The sequence below is a fragment of the Euprymna scolopes genome, chromosome 26 (assembly GCF_053919585.1).
Source record: "Euprymna scolopes isolate OS-2025 chromosome 26, ASM5391958v1, whole genome shotgun sequence".
In the NCBI taxonomy this organism is placed as follows: domain Eukaryota; kingdom Metazoa; phylum Mollusca; class Cephalopoda; order Sepiida; family Sepiolidae; genus Euprymna; species Euprymna scolopes.
In genome coordinates this window covers 90,092,336-90,106,261 of record NC_136507.1, presented here as the reverse complement: position 1 = coordinate 90,106,261, position 13,926 = coordinate 90,092,336, and the positions used below count along the sequence as shown (strand labels likewise).

At 30.8% G+C, this 13,926-nt stretch overlaps 1 non-coding gene across 1 annotated transcript; it reads right to left on the bottom strand.

Moving 5' to 3' along the window:
- Window positions 1-11,329: 11,329 nt before the first annotated feature.
- Trnar-acg (transfer RNA arginine (anticodon ACG)) lies at window positions 11,330-11,402 on the bottom strand. The gene has a single exon. It is a non-coding gene; the product is annotated as a tRNA-Arg (tRNA).
- Window positions 11,403-13,926: the final 2,524 nt, after the last annotated feature.

Below are 13,926 nucleotides of genomic sequence, written 5' to 3'. Positions count from 1 at the left end.
CGTCCCTCTATAAGAAAAGGCATCCAATACCATTACGGACCCTCCACTACTATGATGTGTGGAAAAAATGTCAAGGGGCATGTTTTTGTTATGCCAATATCGCTGGAAGCCATCAGGACCATCTAAATTTATTTTTTCTCATCAGAAAACAGGACTTTCTTCCACTTCTCAACGTCTCAGGTGTGGTATTCACGATCAAATCTTAAGCGGTTCACTTTGTGACGTAGAAGCAATCGAGCAATTTGTTTACGCTTTTCATTTACCGTGCCTTTTTGTTGTAAGTATCGTCTGATGGTTATTGGAATGCAATCAGCATCTGTAACCGCCTTAATTTGACTAGAAGAAAGTCCTCTGTCATTCATAACAACCCGTCTGATTCTCCTACTCAATGCAGGAGAAATTTTAAGGGACCTACCAAAGGATTTTGCTTTTCCATAATTCTCACTGTTCTTTAGAAAGTTGCAAATAACAATTTTACAGCGATTTACCTTAGCTGATATCGCTTGCAGTGACAAACCATGCTTATGGAATCCTAGAATTCGAGAGCGCTCAACTTCGGTTAGTTTTCTTGCTTTAGGCATGGTAACAGCTTCACACAGTGATTGCTAATCTCTAACTAAACTAAAAACATTCAAATTACTATAAATCTAACAATTTATACCCGTGGTCTTATAATTTTTATCATGTATAAAAAGCCTAATTTAATAAAAATGCAAATTTTTAAATAAAATTTTTGGAATGTACCCTTTTGTTTCCATAACCTTTTAGATTGTAGTATTAGTAACCTTAAGTCGGAAGAGTTTAAAATCTATCCTTTAAAAAAGAGGTTCCTTTTTAAAGATTTTTAAGTGGTGGTAAATTTTTGATCAGCAGTGTATGCCTGTTGTGTGTTTGTCAAAGGGTGCTATCTTAAATCAGCCGTGTAATGTTATATTTCTCCACTGGTGACCGTTTAGGTGAACACTTATAAGTTTTACTGTGGAAGCCACCAAACAATCTACTTTTTAAATAACGGAGCGAAACCGAGTAGATTGACTGGGTTGGTTTATGACCACGCCTATAAAATTACGAGGGCCCTGTTTTCGAGTTGCCTTTTTTCTAAATCACAGGTGCCAATATAAAATAGATAAGGGAACCACACCCCTAGAGGACATCGTGTCAGTTTACACAAATAGAAGAAAAGAAATCGTATTTCGCGTGGCAAACGGCTTAGAATTGCACCACTCCCAGGGCTAAATTCAAACCATTTGTCTTCCATTATGTCTTCCATTATGCCAACGAAAAGGACAATTATATATCATTTCCTAGAAGTGTTCTGCCATGGTTTTTTTGTGTCGTTTTGTAAATGCGTCCATGAATTTCTATAAAATACTATGTCTGTCAGTCAATCATGTTTTAGTTTCAAATTACACTAGAAACAAATGCGACCCGCTGGGTCATTTGTTTAGATCGTTTTGGATTGTTCCAATCACGAAAAAGTGAGTTTGCAACGCCAGTAAAATTTTGAATAGTACAACGACAAAAAAATCTCTCTCTCTCTCTCTCTCTCTCTCTCTCTCTTTTTATATATACATATATATATATAAATATATATATATATATATATGTAGTTAATCTTTGAAGTAAAACTTTAAATATAATATATATATAAAGTTATAAAAATATATATGGCAATTAAGCCACGAAGAAGATTCCGCCTTTCATTCTCGTGAGAATTCATCAGGCTTATGATTGTAGAACGATGTTTATATTTTGTTCTGGCGAATTCTCGCAAGAATGAAACGCAGAATATTCTGTGTAGCTTAATTGCCACATATATTTTTATAATTTACTACGCAGCTCTTACCGATGTATTGAGCACTTTTGAAGTAAATAGTGAAAATTTACGCATAAAATTATATTTTCGTATATTAATTTCCGTGATTAAATGAAGTATTCATATTATATATATATATATATATATATATATATATATATATATATATATATATATTCAGTAAGATGATTGATAATTTATAATTAAAATTAAAAATCGGTTTTATAAGAAGGAACACAACAAAGCCAAAAAATTGTACGATCATTTCGGAAACGATGTTTTTATTGAGATAGACTTCTTATGAAACCGATTTTTAATTGTTAATTTGAATTATAAATTATCAATCATCTTACTAAATACTAAGATAGCTCTAGGATATATGCCTATTGAGTTTATTATATATCTGCATTACAACGAGCACTGTTCTTTCGTGTATTTTAATTGCAGTAGTGATTTTACTATCACATTAAAATACACTCTGTTCTTTAGACTGCAGTTCTAATCCCCTTTATATATATATATATGTATATATATATATATATATATATATATATATATATATATATATATATACGGATATTGCCTGAAGAGAGCTTGATAAGGATACCTTATTATCGGGCTTGAAACCGACGGTACCAATGATCTGTCTCAACTAACAACTTTCTGTACACAAAATATGAATACGCTTTTACACTTTGAATTTTCCTTTTAATTGAGCACTCTGCTGGAATTCTTTTTCCAAAAAAAAAACTAATCATAAATATATATGTGTGTGTGTGTGTGTGCGTGTGTGTGTGTGTGTGTGTGTGGATCCGCCTTCTGAAGACTTAAAAATCCAAAAAAATCATCAACGACTCACGAAACAAAGAAAGCAAACAAACTAAAGATGGCGTTGGAAATGGATTCAACGGTAAATAACCAGTGAGACACGTTTGAATGATCCTTTTGAACAAAGTACCGTTTCACTGAAAGCGTATATATTTTTTTTCAATTTTTTTATCAGTTTGTTCAAACTTGAGAATATCATACCGAATATCAGACATCCATTCGCTAGCTTATATAGTCCGACTGAGAGATCTTTATAAGATTCTGACCGTTCTTTAAGTGCAATTTGGATCTGCCTTCCACTTGGTTCACCGTGTATATATACCAGGTAGCTTTTGAATTTTTTTTTCTGTGAGTTCAGCTCCTCCTATAATTACTTCTTATCCCATATCATCATGACAGAAGAAGTAGAAAATAGAAGAAAAGGGGGTGTACTAAACGGTTTAAGTAGTTTGGAAAATGATTATTAATACTTGATTGCAGAATATTTGAATATAACAATTAGTGGGGAAAAAGAAGGGAAAGCGGGGAAAGGGTTTGTCCGTGGATCTGTCTGGTTATGACTAATACTTTTGTATCTATTTTGTCTCTTGTCACATTTGGTTTGTTTATTTGGGTTAACGCAAGTTAATTTTTGAAGTAAAACTTAAAAAAAATAATTAAATTAAATCAAATAAATAAAATAAATAATAGACAGATGCTTTTAATTTAAGGCGAAAACTATAAATTAGCCCCAAAAGGTGTGTTTTTCACCCCTAAAATACCCTGGGGCTCAAGCCCCAGAATTTTTCCAGGATCAAATATTACATTTCCAGATGTATATACATGTGTTCTTGCTTTTGGGTAATTTTTAGTAAAATCTAATGGCCAGAAAATATTCTGTGTCCCGAAAAGTGCTATTTTCTGGCCATTTTGACCACTTTTGACCCCCTGGGGACACAACCAGAATTTTTATCAAAAATTCGGGAATGTTAAATTTCCTTCCTTGTAACTTTAAGAAAAATTTAATGAGTAGTTATTGAGAATTTTGGGAACGAATGGACGAACAGACGAAAGTGAATTCTAAGGTCCAAATTCGACTAAGTCGGTGGAGCAAAAATAGAATAATAGTAATTAAGTCAATAAAATTAAATATTAAGCTGATAAGGTTATAAATATATGATAGCTCAAATTAAAATGGAAATTATTTTTTTATTAATTGATATAAATTAAAATAAAATAAAATGAAACATTGGACAAATATACAAATTAATTAATGAATATATGATAAGTTTAAGTAAAATATATGTCGATTATATTCACAATTAAATAATATTCATAAGAATGGCTTAAAGGATATCAAATAATTAAAGATCACTTTAAAGTTTACAGATAAAATATAAAATAGATTAAGTATATGATGTAATTTCAATGTATTAGGATACAATGAAAATAATAAACATTGAGATATATTTGAATAAAATATAATTTTCGAAGGATAACTAAATCATACTAGGTAATCGTTCTTTATAATAATATAATTTAACTAAGATTATTGATAAATAAAACTAATAAATATAGATTGATATATACCGAAACGTTTCAAATGTTAATATTTAATTTAAATAAATAATAATAAATATTAATTCATCATAAAAAGTGGATTGATAAATAAATAATATATAATAAAATAGCAATAAAACTAGATAAATATATAATTTATAAATATTAAAAAAAATAATTTATATGATAAAGTTTGATAAAGGGAAACAATTGATTTAAATGAAAATGTGAATTATCTTCCGTTAATTGTATTGTAACAAATTACGATAAAATATTACAAAAGAAAATTTTATATTAAAATTAAGTAAAATTAATGAAAAATAATTTAAAAATACAATAAAAAAACAAAATTTATGTAATAACAAATTTAATTAAAAAAAGTTATAAACCTGAATTATATATGGATATAAAATTTATATAAAATCAACAAGTGGTATTACTGGAAATAGAATATATATGTATATATATATACGTATATATATATATATATATATATATATATATATATATATATATAATATAAAGCTGAATGTGTGTGTGTGTGCGTGTGTATGATGATGAATAGGCTCCTATATGGTTGACTATTTAAAAAAAATGATTACATATAATGATAGAAGATGTATCGAGACACAGGAATGGGTATGTTTGATCTGGCAGAACGGTGGTTCATTAAAATTGTGGGGTCTGCGCTCGCGCCTGGTCCACAAAGTATTGAAATAAAAAATTTAAAAATTAAAAAGAAACGTTTACAAGTATTTTTGATATATATGTACATATGAATAATTTGATAAGTATGTTTTAACTTAAATAGGGATGGTATAATAAAATTGTGGGGTCTGAGTTCGCGCCTGGTCTCCATGGAATGGAAATAGGGATAAACTTTAATAAAGACTTTTCATATCTATCTGCGTAAGTATACTTTGATAATTATGTTTCAGTTTGAAGAAATATGGTATAATAAAATTATGGGGTGTTCGTTCGCATCTGACCTCCATAGAATGGAAATATGTCACAAAGTTTACCAAGGTTTTTTTTTAATATAGATCCACAGAATATTGTGATAAGTGTTTCAGTGTGAACATGTATGGCATAAAAAATTATAGGGTTTATCTATTTTATTTTTACTTTCATCATATTTTGCTTTGGTTTTGATACCCCCTTATTCGAAGCTATCTCTTTACAACCCTTCCTTTTCATAACCTATCATACTTTCATAAATCAGAGTCCATTTTCTGTAGGCTGTTTTTGAACCCAGTAAACGACGGGTACTTTTGCTAGTATATATATATATATATATATATATATATATATATATATATATATATATATATATATATAAGAACAAGTAGTTAATAAAACGTTTAAAACACTTTGAAAAAGAGTTAAAAACATATTTAATTTTAAAAAGGAAACACTAAATAAATGGATAGTCCTTAATCCGCGGAGTTTCGAAGAAATACTTTCCTTCTCATCAGAGGGTAGGATTTAGCAAAATGCGGGATCGGGTGTGTGAATTATTCCACGGATTTCTGCCTTTTTGATTACTTTGGATCATCTTCCAATTACGCGGTTCCCTTTGGTTTTACTTCTGCGAATGGAAATTTAACTAACTTTCTCGGATTCTGCATCTTTGGATTTTGCCGTCATTGGAAATTTTACCCTTCACCAGACTATCCATTCACGTGAAATCACTTTTTTATTCACCCTATTCCGTCAGCTTTACTTTTTATTATCAAGTAAGATCTATTACTTAATTGTAGTTTCATTTAATACTTTTGCAAGCAGAAATCCTATCCTCTGATGAGAAGGAAAGTATTTCTTCGAAACTTCGGGGATTAAGGACTATCCATTTATTTTAGTGTTTCCTTTTTAAAATTAAATATGTTTTTAACTCTTTTTCAAAGTGTTTTTACCATGTTTTATTAACTACTTGTTCTTATTATAAGTTCTATCTCCTATTTGGTTTTATTGAGCTTTTACATCTGGTTGCGATTACTTTATAAATATTAATTCTTTAATATTTATAATTTACTTTAGTTTTGCAATCTTGGATCATTTTGGTAAACTTAACTGTAATTCTTATATATATATATATATATATATATATATATATATATATATATATATATATATAAATATATATATATATATATATATTAGTTTCGTATAAAATTAAGTAAATATGTAGACATATGTTATATATATTACAATTATTAATACTATCTAGGTAAATATATATATATATTAATTATAAATAATAAATTAATAAAATACTAAATATAATATTATTTTCGTAGTGTATATCAAAATTAATACAATTAATTAATATGAAAATTTAAATATTAGTGGTTCTACTTGAAAATTCAAAATGACGTAATAAAATATAAAATAAAAGATAATTGCAGCTTCTCTTACAATTTCTAGATTTTATAATGATACATAAATAAATTTTATTTTATTTTCATGGATTTGTAGTTGCTGTTTATTCTGATAAGTTAAGGGCAAAATAGATTCATTGACAAATATAATAATTAATTAAATGATTTGCACTACGAAACAGTTTCTGTAAAGAATTGTAAATGTCAACCTAATTAAAAGAACAAATTGTAAGATGGTCAACATCATGAAATTTGAAATAAAGACTTTTATTATATGTTAAATATATATATATATATATATATATATATATATATATATATATATATATACATATATATATATACAGTGCCGGCAAAAAGAATGTCCGCACTTGTAATTTTTTAAAAAACTGCAAATTTAAACTAAATTTTATGTAACTGTTTAAACAACCTGTACCTCATTTGATTCGCCTGTTATTCCTCCATACGTTTACCTGTTCATATTTTAATTTTAACTTAAATAGTCTAGTATTCACGTCAATTTAAAAAATAAGTTCAAAAAGAAAATCCGCAGCAACAAATTCGCTAAAAACCAGCTTAAATTATCGCCTCTTAATCAGTTTAAAATATCCACCAACATGCAACAAATCATCTCTAATCGTAGTTGTTGTTGTTCCAGGTTATACAACGATACTTTTAGTCCATATGCCACAAATTTCTCTTAGTGATCGTCAGGAGCTCATTAATCTCCACCTTTCTGATTTATCCAATCGAGAAATCGGCCGCAGATTGAAATGTGATGAGAAAACGGTACGAAAGACTGTGCAAAAGCACCAAAACACCGGCAGTGTTCGTGATGCCGCAAAATCTGGTCGTACTAGAGTTACTTCTAATAGGTGAGACAATGCTATCAATATCCGCAGGCAAAGAAACAGATTTAACCCCCCCCCCAATCCAACAACAGTGCAATCTTGTTAAAAAGTGCTCTCTTTCTACTGCCAAGAACGGATTAAAGGAATTTAATTGAAGAGGATATGTTGCAAGACGCAAGCCAATGATTCTGTAAAGAACAGAAAGTGGTCTCTGGACTGATCATGACTCTTCATATTGGTTAAAAGTGTTTTTAGCGACGAACGCAAAGGCAGTGATGGTAGGTAGTACGTCCTTCGGAGAGAAAGACGAAGAATTTAATCCTAGGTGCTTAGTTTCAACGCTGCAAGGTGGTGGAGGTTGAGTTTTGGCGTGGAGCATTATTAGTACCAATGGTCCAGGGCCTATAGTTCGCTTGCAAGGTCGAATTAAATCGATAAAGTACATAATTATGCTGACTAACCATTTTCTACCCTAATTGTGTCAGAATTTGAATGATAATGCACTCTTCATGCAGTATAATGCTCCCATTTACACAGCTGGCAATGTCAAGGGATTCCTGGAAGAACATGATATTCCGGGTTTGGATTGGAAGCTTATGCGCGAATTCTGTGGTTGTTTATAAAAACGATAAACAACCACAGAATTCGCGCATAAGCCTGAGGAGTCCTAGAGTGGATGAAATGCCGCAGTGTAGCTTAATCGCCATATATATTTTATACATTACTATATATATATATATATATATATATATATATATATATATATATATATATATATATATGCACATAATGTTATGAACAGTATCCCTGTAATATAAACCCTGGCTTTACTGCTAGTATATATATATATATATATATATATATATATATATATATATATATATATATATATATATATATATATATATATATATATATATGCGAAGAATACCCGCCCATTGAATGCCAAATTTGATCCAACCGGAAAACAATTGGATAGTCGAATAAAATTTTCGAAGGTGTCACACTTAATTTTGTCATAGAATTTTCCCTTGGTTTGTCAGGGTTAAGTTTGAAATAGCATTTTATTTCTGCTGTCAAATTTAATGAGTTATTTAACGAGTGATTCAACTCACAAAAAACTCCCAGTAAAAGTGTCAGGACAACAAAAAAGTGTATGTGAGATTTCATGCAAATGCAGGAAACTTTACAAAGGTAAGACCGGTCCCCCCTAATGGTAAAGCTAGCAGAATATTGAAAGCCGTGGCACAGGATGGGGGGAAGCGGTCAAAATGTCGGGACCAGCTTATCACATATGAAAAGAAAAAGGAATACGCTTCCATTTGTGGAACGAGGTGAATATAATTGGCAGGTATGCAAGATGGAAAGTTAGGCAACTCAACGAGGCAATAGATGCTAAAAATAGAAAAATTACTAAGCAGATCAAGCTTAGAATGCAGTAGAATTTGGGAGCCTTTAATTGTAGGAATAACAAAATTTATAAACCCTTGAAAATTTCGGTGATGGAAGAAAGATAATTCAGTTCCTCCCCTTTGTTAACCAATTTTTTCACACATACGAAACCACAGCCATGTAACAGAGACTACCTCCAAGAATACGAAAATAATTCGGAGCCAGTAAATTTTCTCCTTTCTTTTCCAAACAACAACCAACATACTTGACGGTCGAAGGCAAAACCGACCGAAATGAAAACAATAGTCGAATCAATATAAGTAATATAAATAACCAGCCCCCATCTAAAAAAAAACCCCGAAGTTTAATGTCAGATTTAATTTTGAAATAACACTTTATTTACTCTAGGACGCTTAAGTGTGATATACATTTTGATCGATAAACGTGTAGATTGAGTGGACGTGTCTTGCGTATATTGTTCCTGTCGGATTTCTGATCGACTTTCATCGAAAGGCACTTGAATAATGAGGTTTCAATGTCAAAGGCTTCCAAGTTTTGAAGATCATCGCTCGATCAGCCAAACAAAAGGACACCGTGAAAAGCGAAAGAAATAGGAAATGAAATGTGGACAAAAACGAACAAAAGAAGACAAGACACCGGCAACGCGAATTTCCATACGATAAAAGATATGTAAATATAAGCGCCTATCAAACCGATTAACAAGCACTGGTCGTCGCCTCAGCCTATTAAAACACGCCGTACGTTGCCCCTACTTTCAATGTATTAGGCAAGGGCTGAATATACATGCGCATGCAGAGCGTCTAAATCTTATATAAACAGAAATTTGGTTTATCTGTCTGTCAGCCATGGGCAAGTTTTATTCTTTTCTTTTCTCATTACACGAAGGACTGACCTATCAGGGTTACTACCACCAGAAAAATGAAGAAAGAAAACTTAAAAACAAAAACAGCAATTAGTTAATCCGTACTTTACGCTTACGCTTTGAAAAAGCCAAACACAGTTTTTGAAGGCCAAACTGCTTTTTGAAACAACAAATTCGCGAAATAGTATTTTAAAAACCAATTTAGCAGCTCTGAAAAAGAATACGATCTATATTTTATGTAACGTTGTTTCCGAATGTCATTATAACAATAAATTAGGATTTAATGGCTTGAGAAAGGAACTCGTAGTAATCTCGACTTACAGCAGTTCTTCACCGAGGAAATTCAGAGAAACGTTACGTAAAAAGGGGAGCATTCGAAAAAAAAGAGTGCTAAAAAAAAATTATTTTTCAAAAGATGCTGGACTGAAGGGGTAATTTAAAGATTACCAGTTACAATGTGATTTTATTATTTGTATTGAACTATGTAGCACGCTATTACTTTCTGAGTAAATATTAGTACCTATGAATTTACCTTATTTACGTCAGTTCTATATTTAAAATACAATCGACACTATTTTCATAGAAATGTGAATAAAGTCACATTTACTACGCATTATTGGTGTTTCCTGTTCAAAAAAAAAAACAAATTCATTGTTCTATCCAAGAAAATATCAGCTTTATTAAAACATATTTGTTGATTAAAATATTTGTAGCGTTCCGTGGAATTTTTAGGCCCTTGCCGGTATTAATTATTGAACTACCTTGGCAAAGTAGTTTGACAAATATATTTTACTAGCAGGCCACCCGGCGTAGTCCGGCCGTAAAATACGCATGAATATGATATTTTAATTCATATAGAAACTAAGACTAACGCCTGCGAGTATTATGTTTTTTTTTTCTAAACAGTTCACTTCTTGTAAGTAAAAATTACTTGTGCTGAGATCGAAACCAAAACATAGAGACACTGAGTCAAGTACGATAACAATTAGGTCAGCTTGCTAGGATCTTGAAAAGTCTTCTCAAACCTTACTTATTCTTAATATGCGGAAGCTGTCATGTGAACGATTCGCACATGCGCAGTCGTGAAAGTGTTAACAAACATAAAAACCCGATGACCTCCGAGTACCAATTTTTCAATTTTGACATCTTAGAAGCCTTTTTACAGGGATAAAAAATTTTCCACATGTCTGAATATGCTATAAATGAAAGTTCAAGTAGATAAAAAAAATCTCGTTGAGTATATAGGTTGAGAATTGTACTTACACACCCGCGCGGCATTTTCACTTTTATAGATAATTAGATTTTGAGCAAAGTTTGATTTGCACACAAATGTAAATACTTCATTGTTGATTTGTAAAAAAAAATCTTGCTTTTGTTTGAGTATTTTATATTCGAGGTACCACCCACGGGGCAGTAAAATTATATCATTAATTAGCGGCACACACAACACCGAGTAAAATACAAAATTTAGTACACTCAACATCAAGTACACTCAACATCGTTTACAATCAACGCTTACATTGTGAACTCGGAGTATGGGAAATTCCCATATGCACAAAACAAAATCACTGAAAAAAAAATACTCTAACTTAGGATAAGGATAATGAGTAAAAGTTGGATAAAATGATGGTTAAAATTATTACGAACTTGCCAGGATTCGAACCTGGAATCTTCTGATCCGTAGTCAGACGCGTTATCCATTGCGCCACAAGTCCTGTCCGTATGCCGGAAGATGTTGCCGCGACTGTATACAAACAGTGCTAAATTCCGTTGACATGGGCAGGTAACTTTTTCTAGAAAAACGAAACGGCCCAAAAACCCTTATTTAAGGGTTTCTGTGTTACTCGGCGTTGTTCGTTACAAACCTTATATAGATAATTTATGGACTCACACCTTTCAGGGGGAAAAATTTTTTAATTCGGTGCATCAGTTCAAAAGTTTTATTGGTATATATATACACACACACATAAATAAATAAATAAAAATATAGAATTTTATTAATAGTATAAATTATAACACACACACACACATATATATATATATATATATATATATATATATATATATTGTTTTAAAAAGATACATTCGCCGAATCGTCGAAGACAAGATATAAGCAAGCAAGAAAGCAAGCAAGTTCCACAGAGTTTAATAATTATATAGATAAGCGACATGAATCTGTCAGTGTTCACCTATTTGTGTGATTACAGCTAATTACCCTTTAAAAATGTTGGATTCTGAATGAATGTGTTTGTTTGTTTTTTAAATGGCGTTTATGAATCTGATAAACTTAACTATAAAGCTCTCCAATTCAAACTGTCCTTTGCTCTCTCTTTACTTTCACCCCTCTCCCTATTTCTAAAAAGATATCAAAAGTTACGCATCCATGATAATGTCTCAATCAATATTGAATAAGGATGGAAAGTTGTATGTTAAGGTTTCGATTCAAGCTGATGTTTCGATTCAAGCTGCAGTCATATAAATGTTGTTGTTGTTTTTTTTAGTTTTTATCTTACTACCATATATTAGATTCAATGTAATAATCGATAAAGAACTATCTTTATAATAATAAGTACCTAATCTGCATGAATGAAAATATCATATTTAAGCGTATCTTACGACTGGGCAACGCCAGATGTCGATTTATGAAGCCCAACAATCAAGAAGTACAAATACCATTACTCAATACATGTATTGTTACATAAATATGATGATTAGATAAGAGACTACAAGTTATATTAAAAAAAATAATAACAGGCAGCTGCTTCCTGTACTCCTCACTATAAGATTCCTGTGTCACATGTCAAAGGTCAAATGTTACCGTGAAAAAGGCTTATGCTTCTATTCATCATTGTCAACGATGATCGATTGTGTTATACTGCGTTGAAAATGACGAATCTTAAAAATGTTTCTGGTTGCTTTGTTTTTGTTTTCCTTGCTGTTTTTATGTATTTTCTTTTAATGGTGTGCATTTGTGCGTGTGTGGGGGGTGTTTTTTGTCCATATCTGCGTATAGGGGGTCCATTTAATTAGATTCGTGCATTTAATTTGACACGATTTTTAAGGGGAAATGGCGCGCTTCTTCACGAAAGAAATAGACCGTTTCATTATAATGTTTTGACGAAACCATTTATCATATTCGTCTTTTCAAATACTTCGTTTAACGCATGCGCGAAAGTGCACAAAGTACTCTGGTTTGAATGACTGATTTTGAATGATAGGTCTCTCTCTCTCCCCCTCTCTCTCTATCTCTCTCATTCTCTCTCTCTCTCCCTGCATATATATATAGTTGTTTTTTTTTTAATTTCATTTAAAAAAACATCATTTTTCAGAATAAAACAATTATTGTTTGAATAAAGAATACAGTTACAAATCTTTAATCAAACAATAAATTTCTGTTCTGAAAATGATGTTTTTCTGAACGAAATATAAACAGAAAAAACTATAAATTCCATTTGCTCTATCAAGAATATTGAGCTATTCTCTTTTTGGCTAGGATTGTATTATATAATAATACCTCCTAAAAATGTTCTGTAAGATTCAGTACGACATGATTAATTAATCTGTTTTCTAATTAACTTCAGGAGTCTGATATATATATATATATATATATATATATATATATATATATATATATATATATATATATATATACACTAGCAAAAGTGCCCGCCGTTGACAGGGTTCAAAAGCAGCCTACAGAAAATGCACTCTGATTAATGAAAGTATGATAGGTTATGAAAAGGAAGGGTTGTAAATTTGGGTTGAATTTGGGGGTATCAAAACCAAAGCAAAATATGATGAAAGTAAAAATAAAATACATAAACTCCATAATTTATTATACCATACATGTTCACACTGAAACACTTATCACAATATTCTGTGGATCTATATTAAAAAAACCTTGGTAAACTTTGTGATATATTTCCATTCTATGGAGGTCAGGTGCGAACAAACACCCCATAATTTTATTATACCATATTTCTTCAAACTGAAACATAATTATCAAAGTATACTTACGCAGATAGATATGAAAAGTCTTTATTAAAGTTTGTGCCTATTTCCATTCTATGGAGGCCAGGCGCGAACGCAGACCCCACAATTTTATTATACCATCCCTATTTAAGTTAAAACATACTTATCAAATTATTCGTATATACATCTATATCAAAATCACTTGTAAACGTTTTTTTTTTTATTTTTAAATTTCTTATTTCCATACTTTGTAGACCAGGCGCGAAC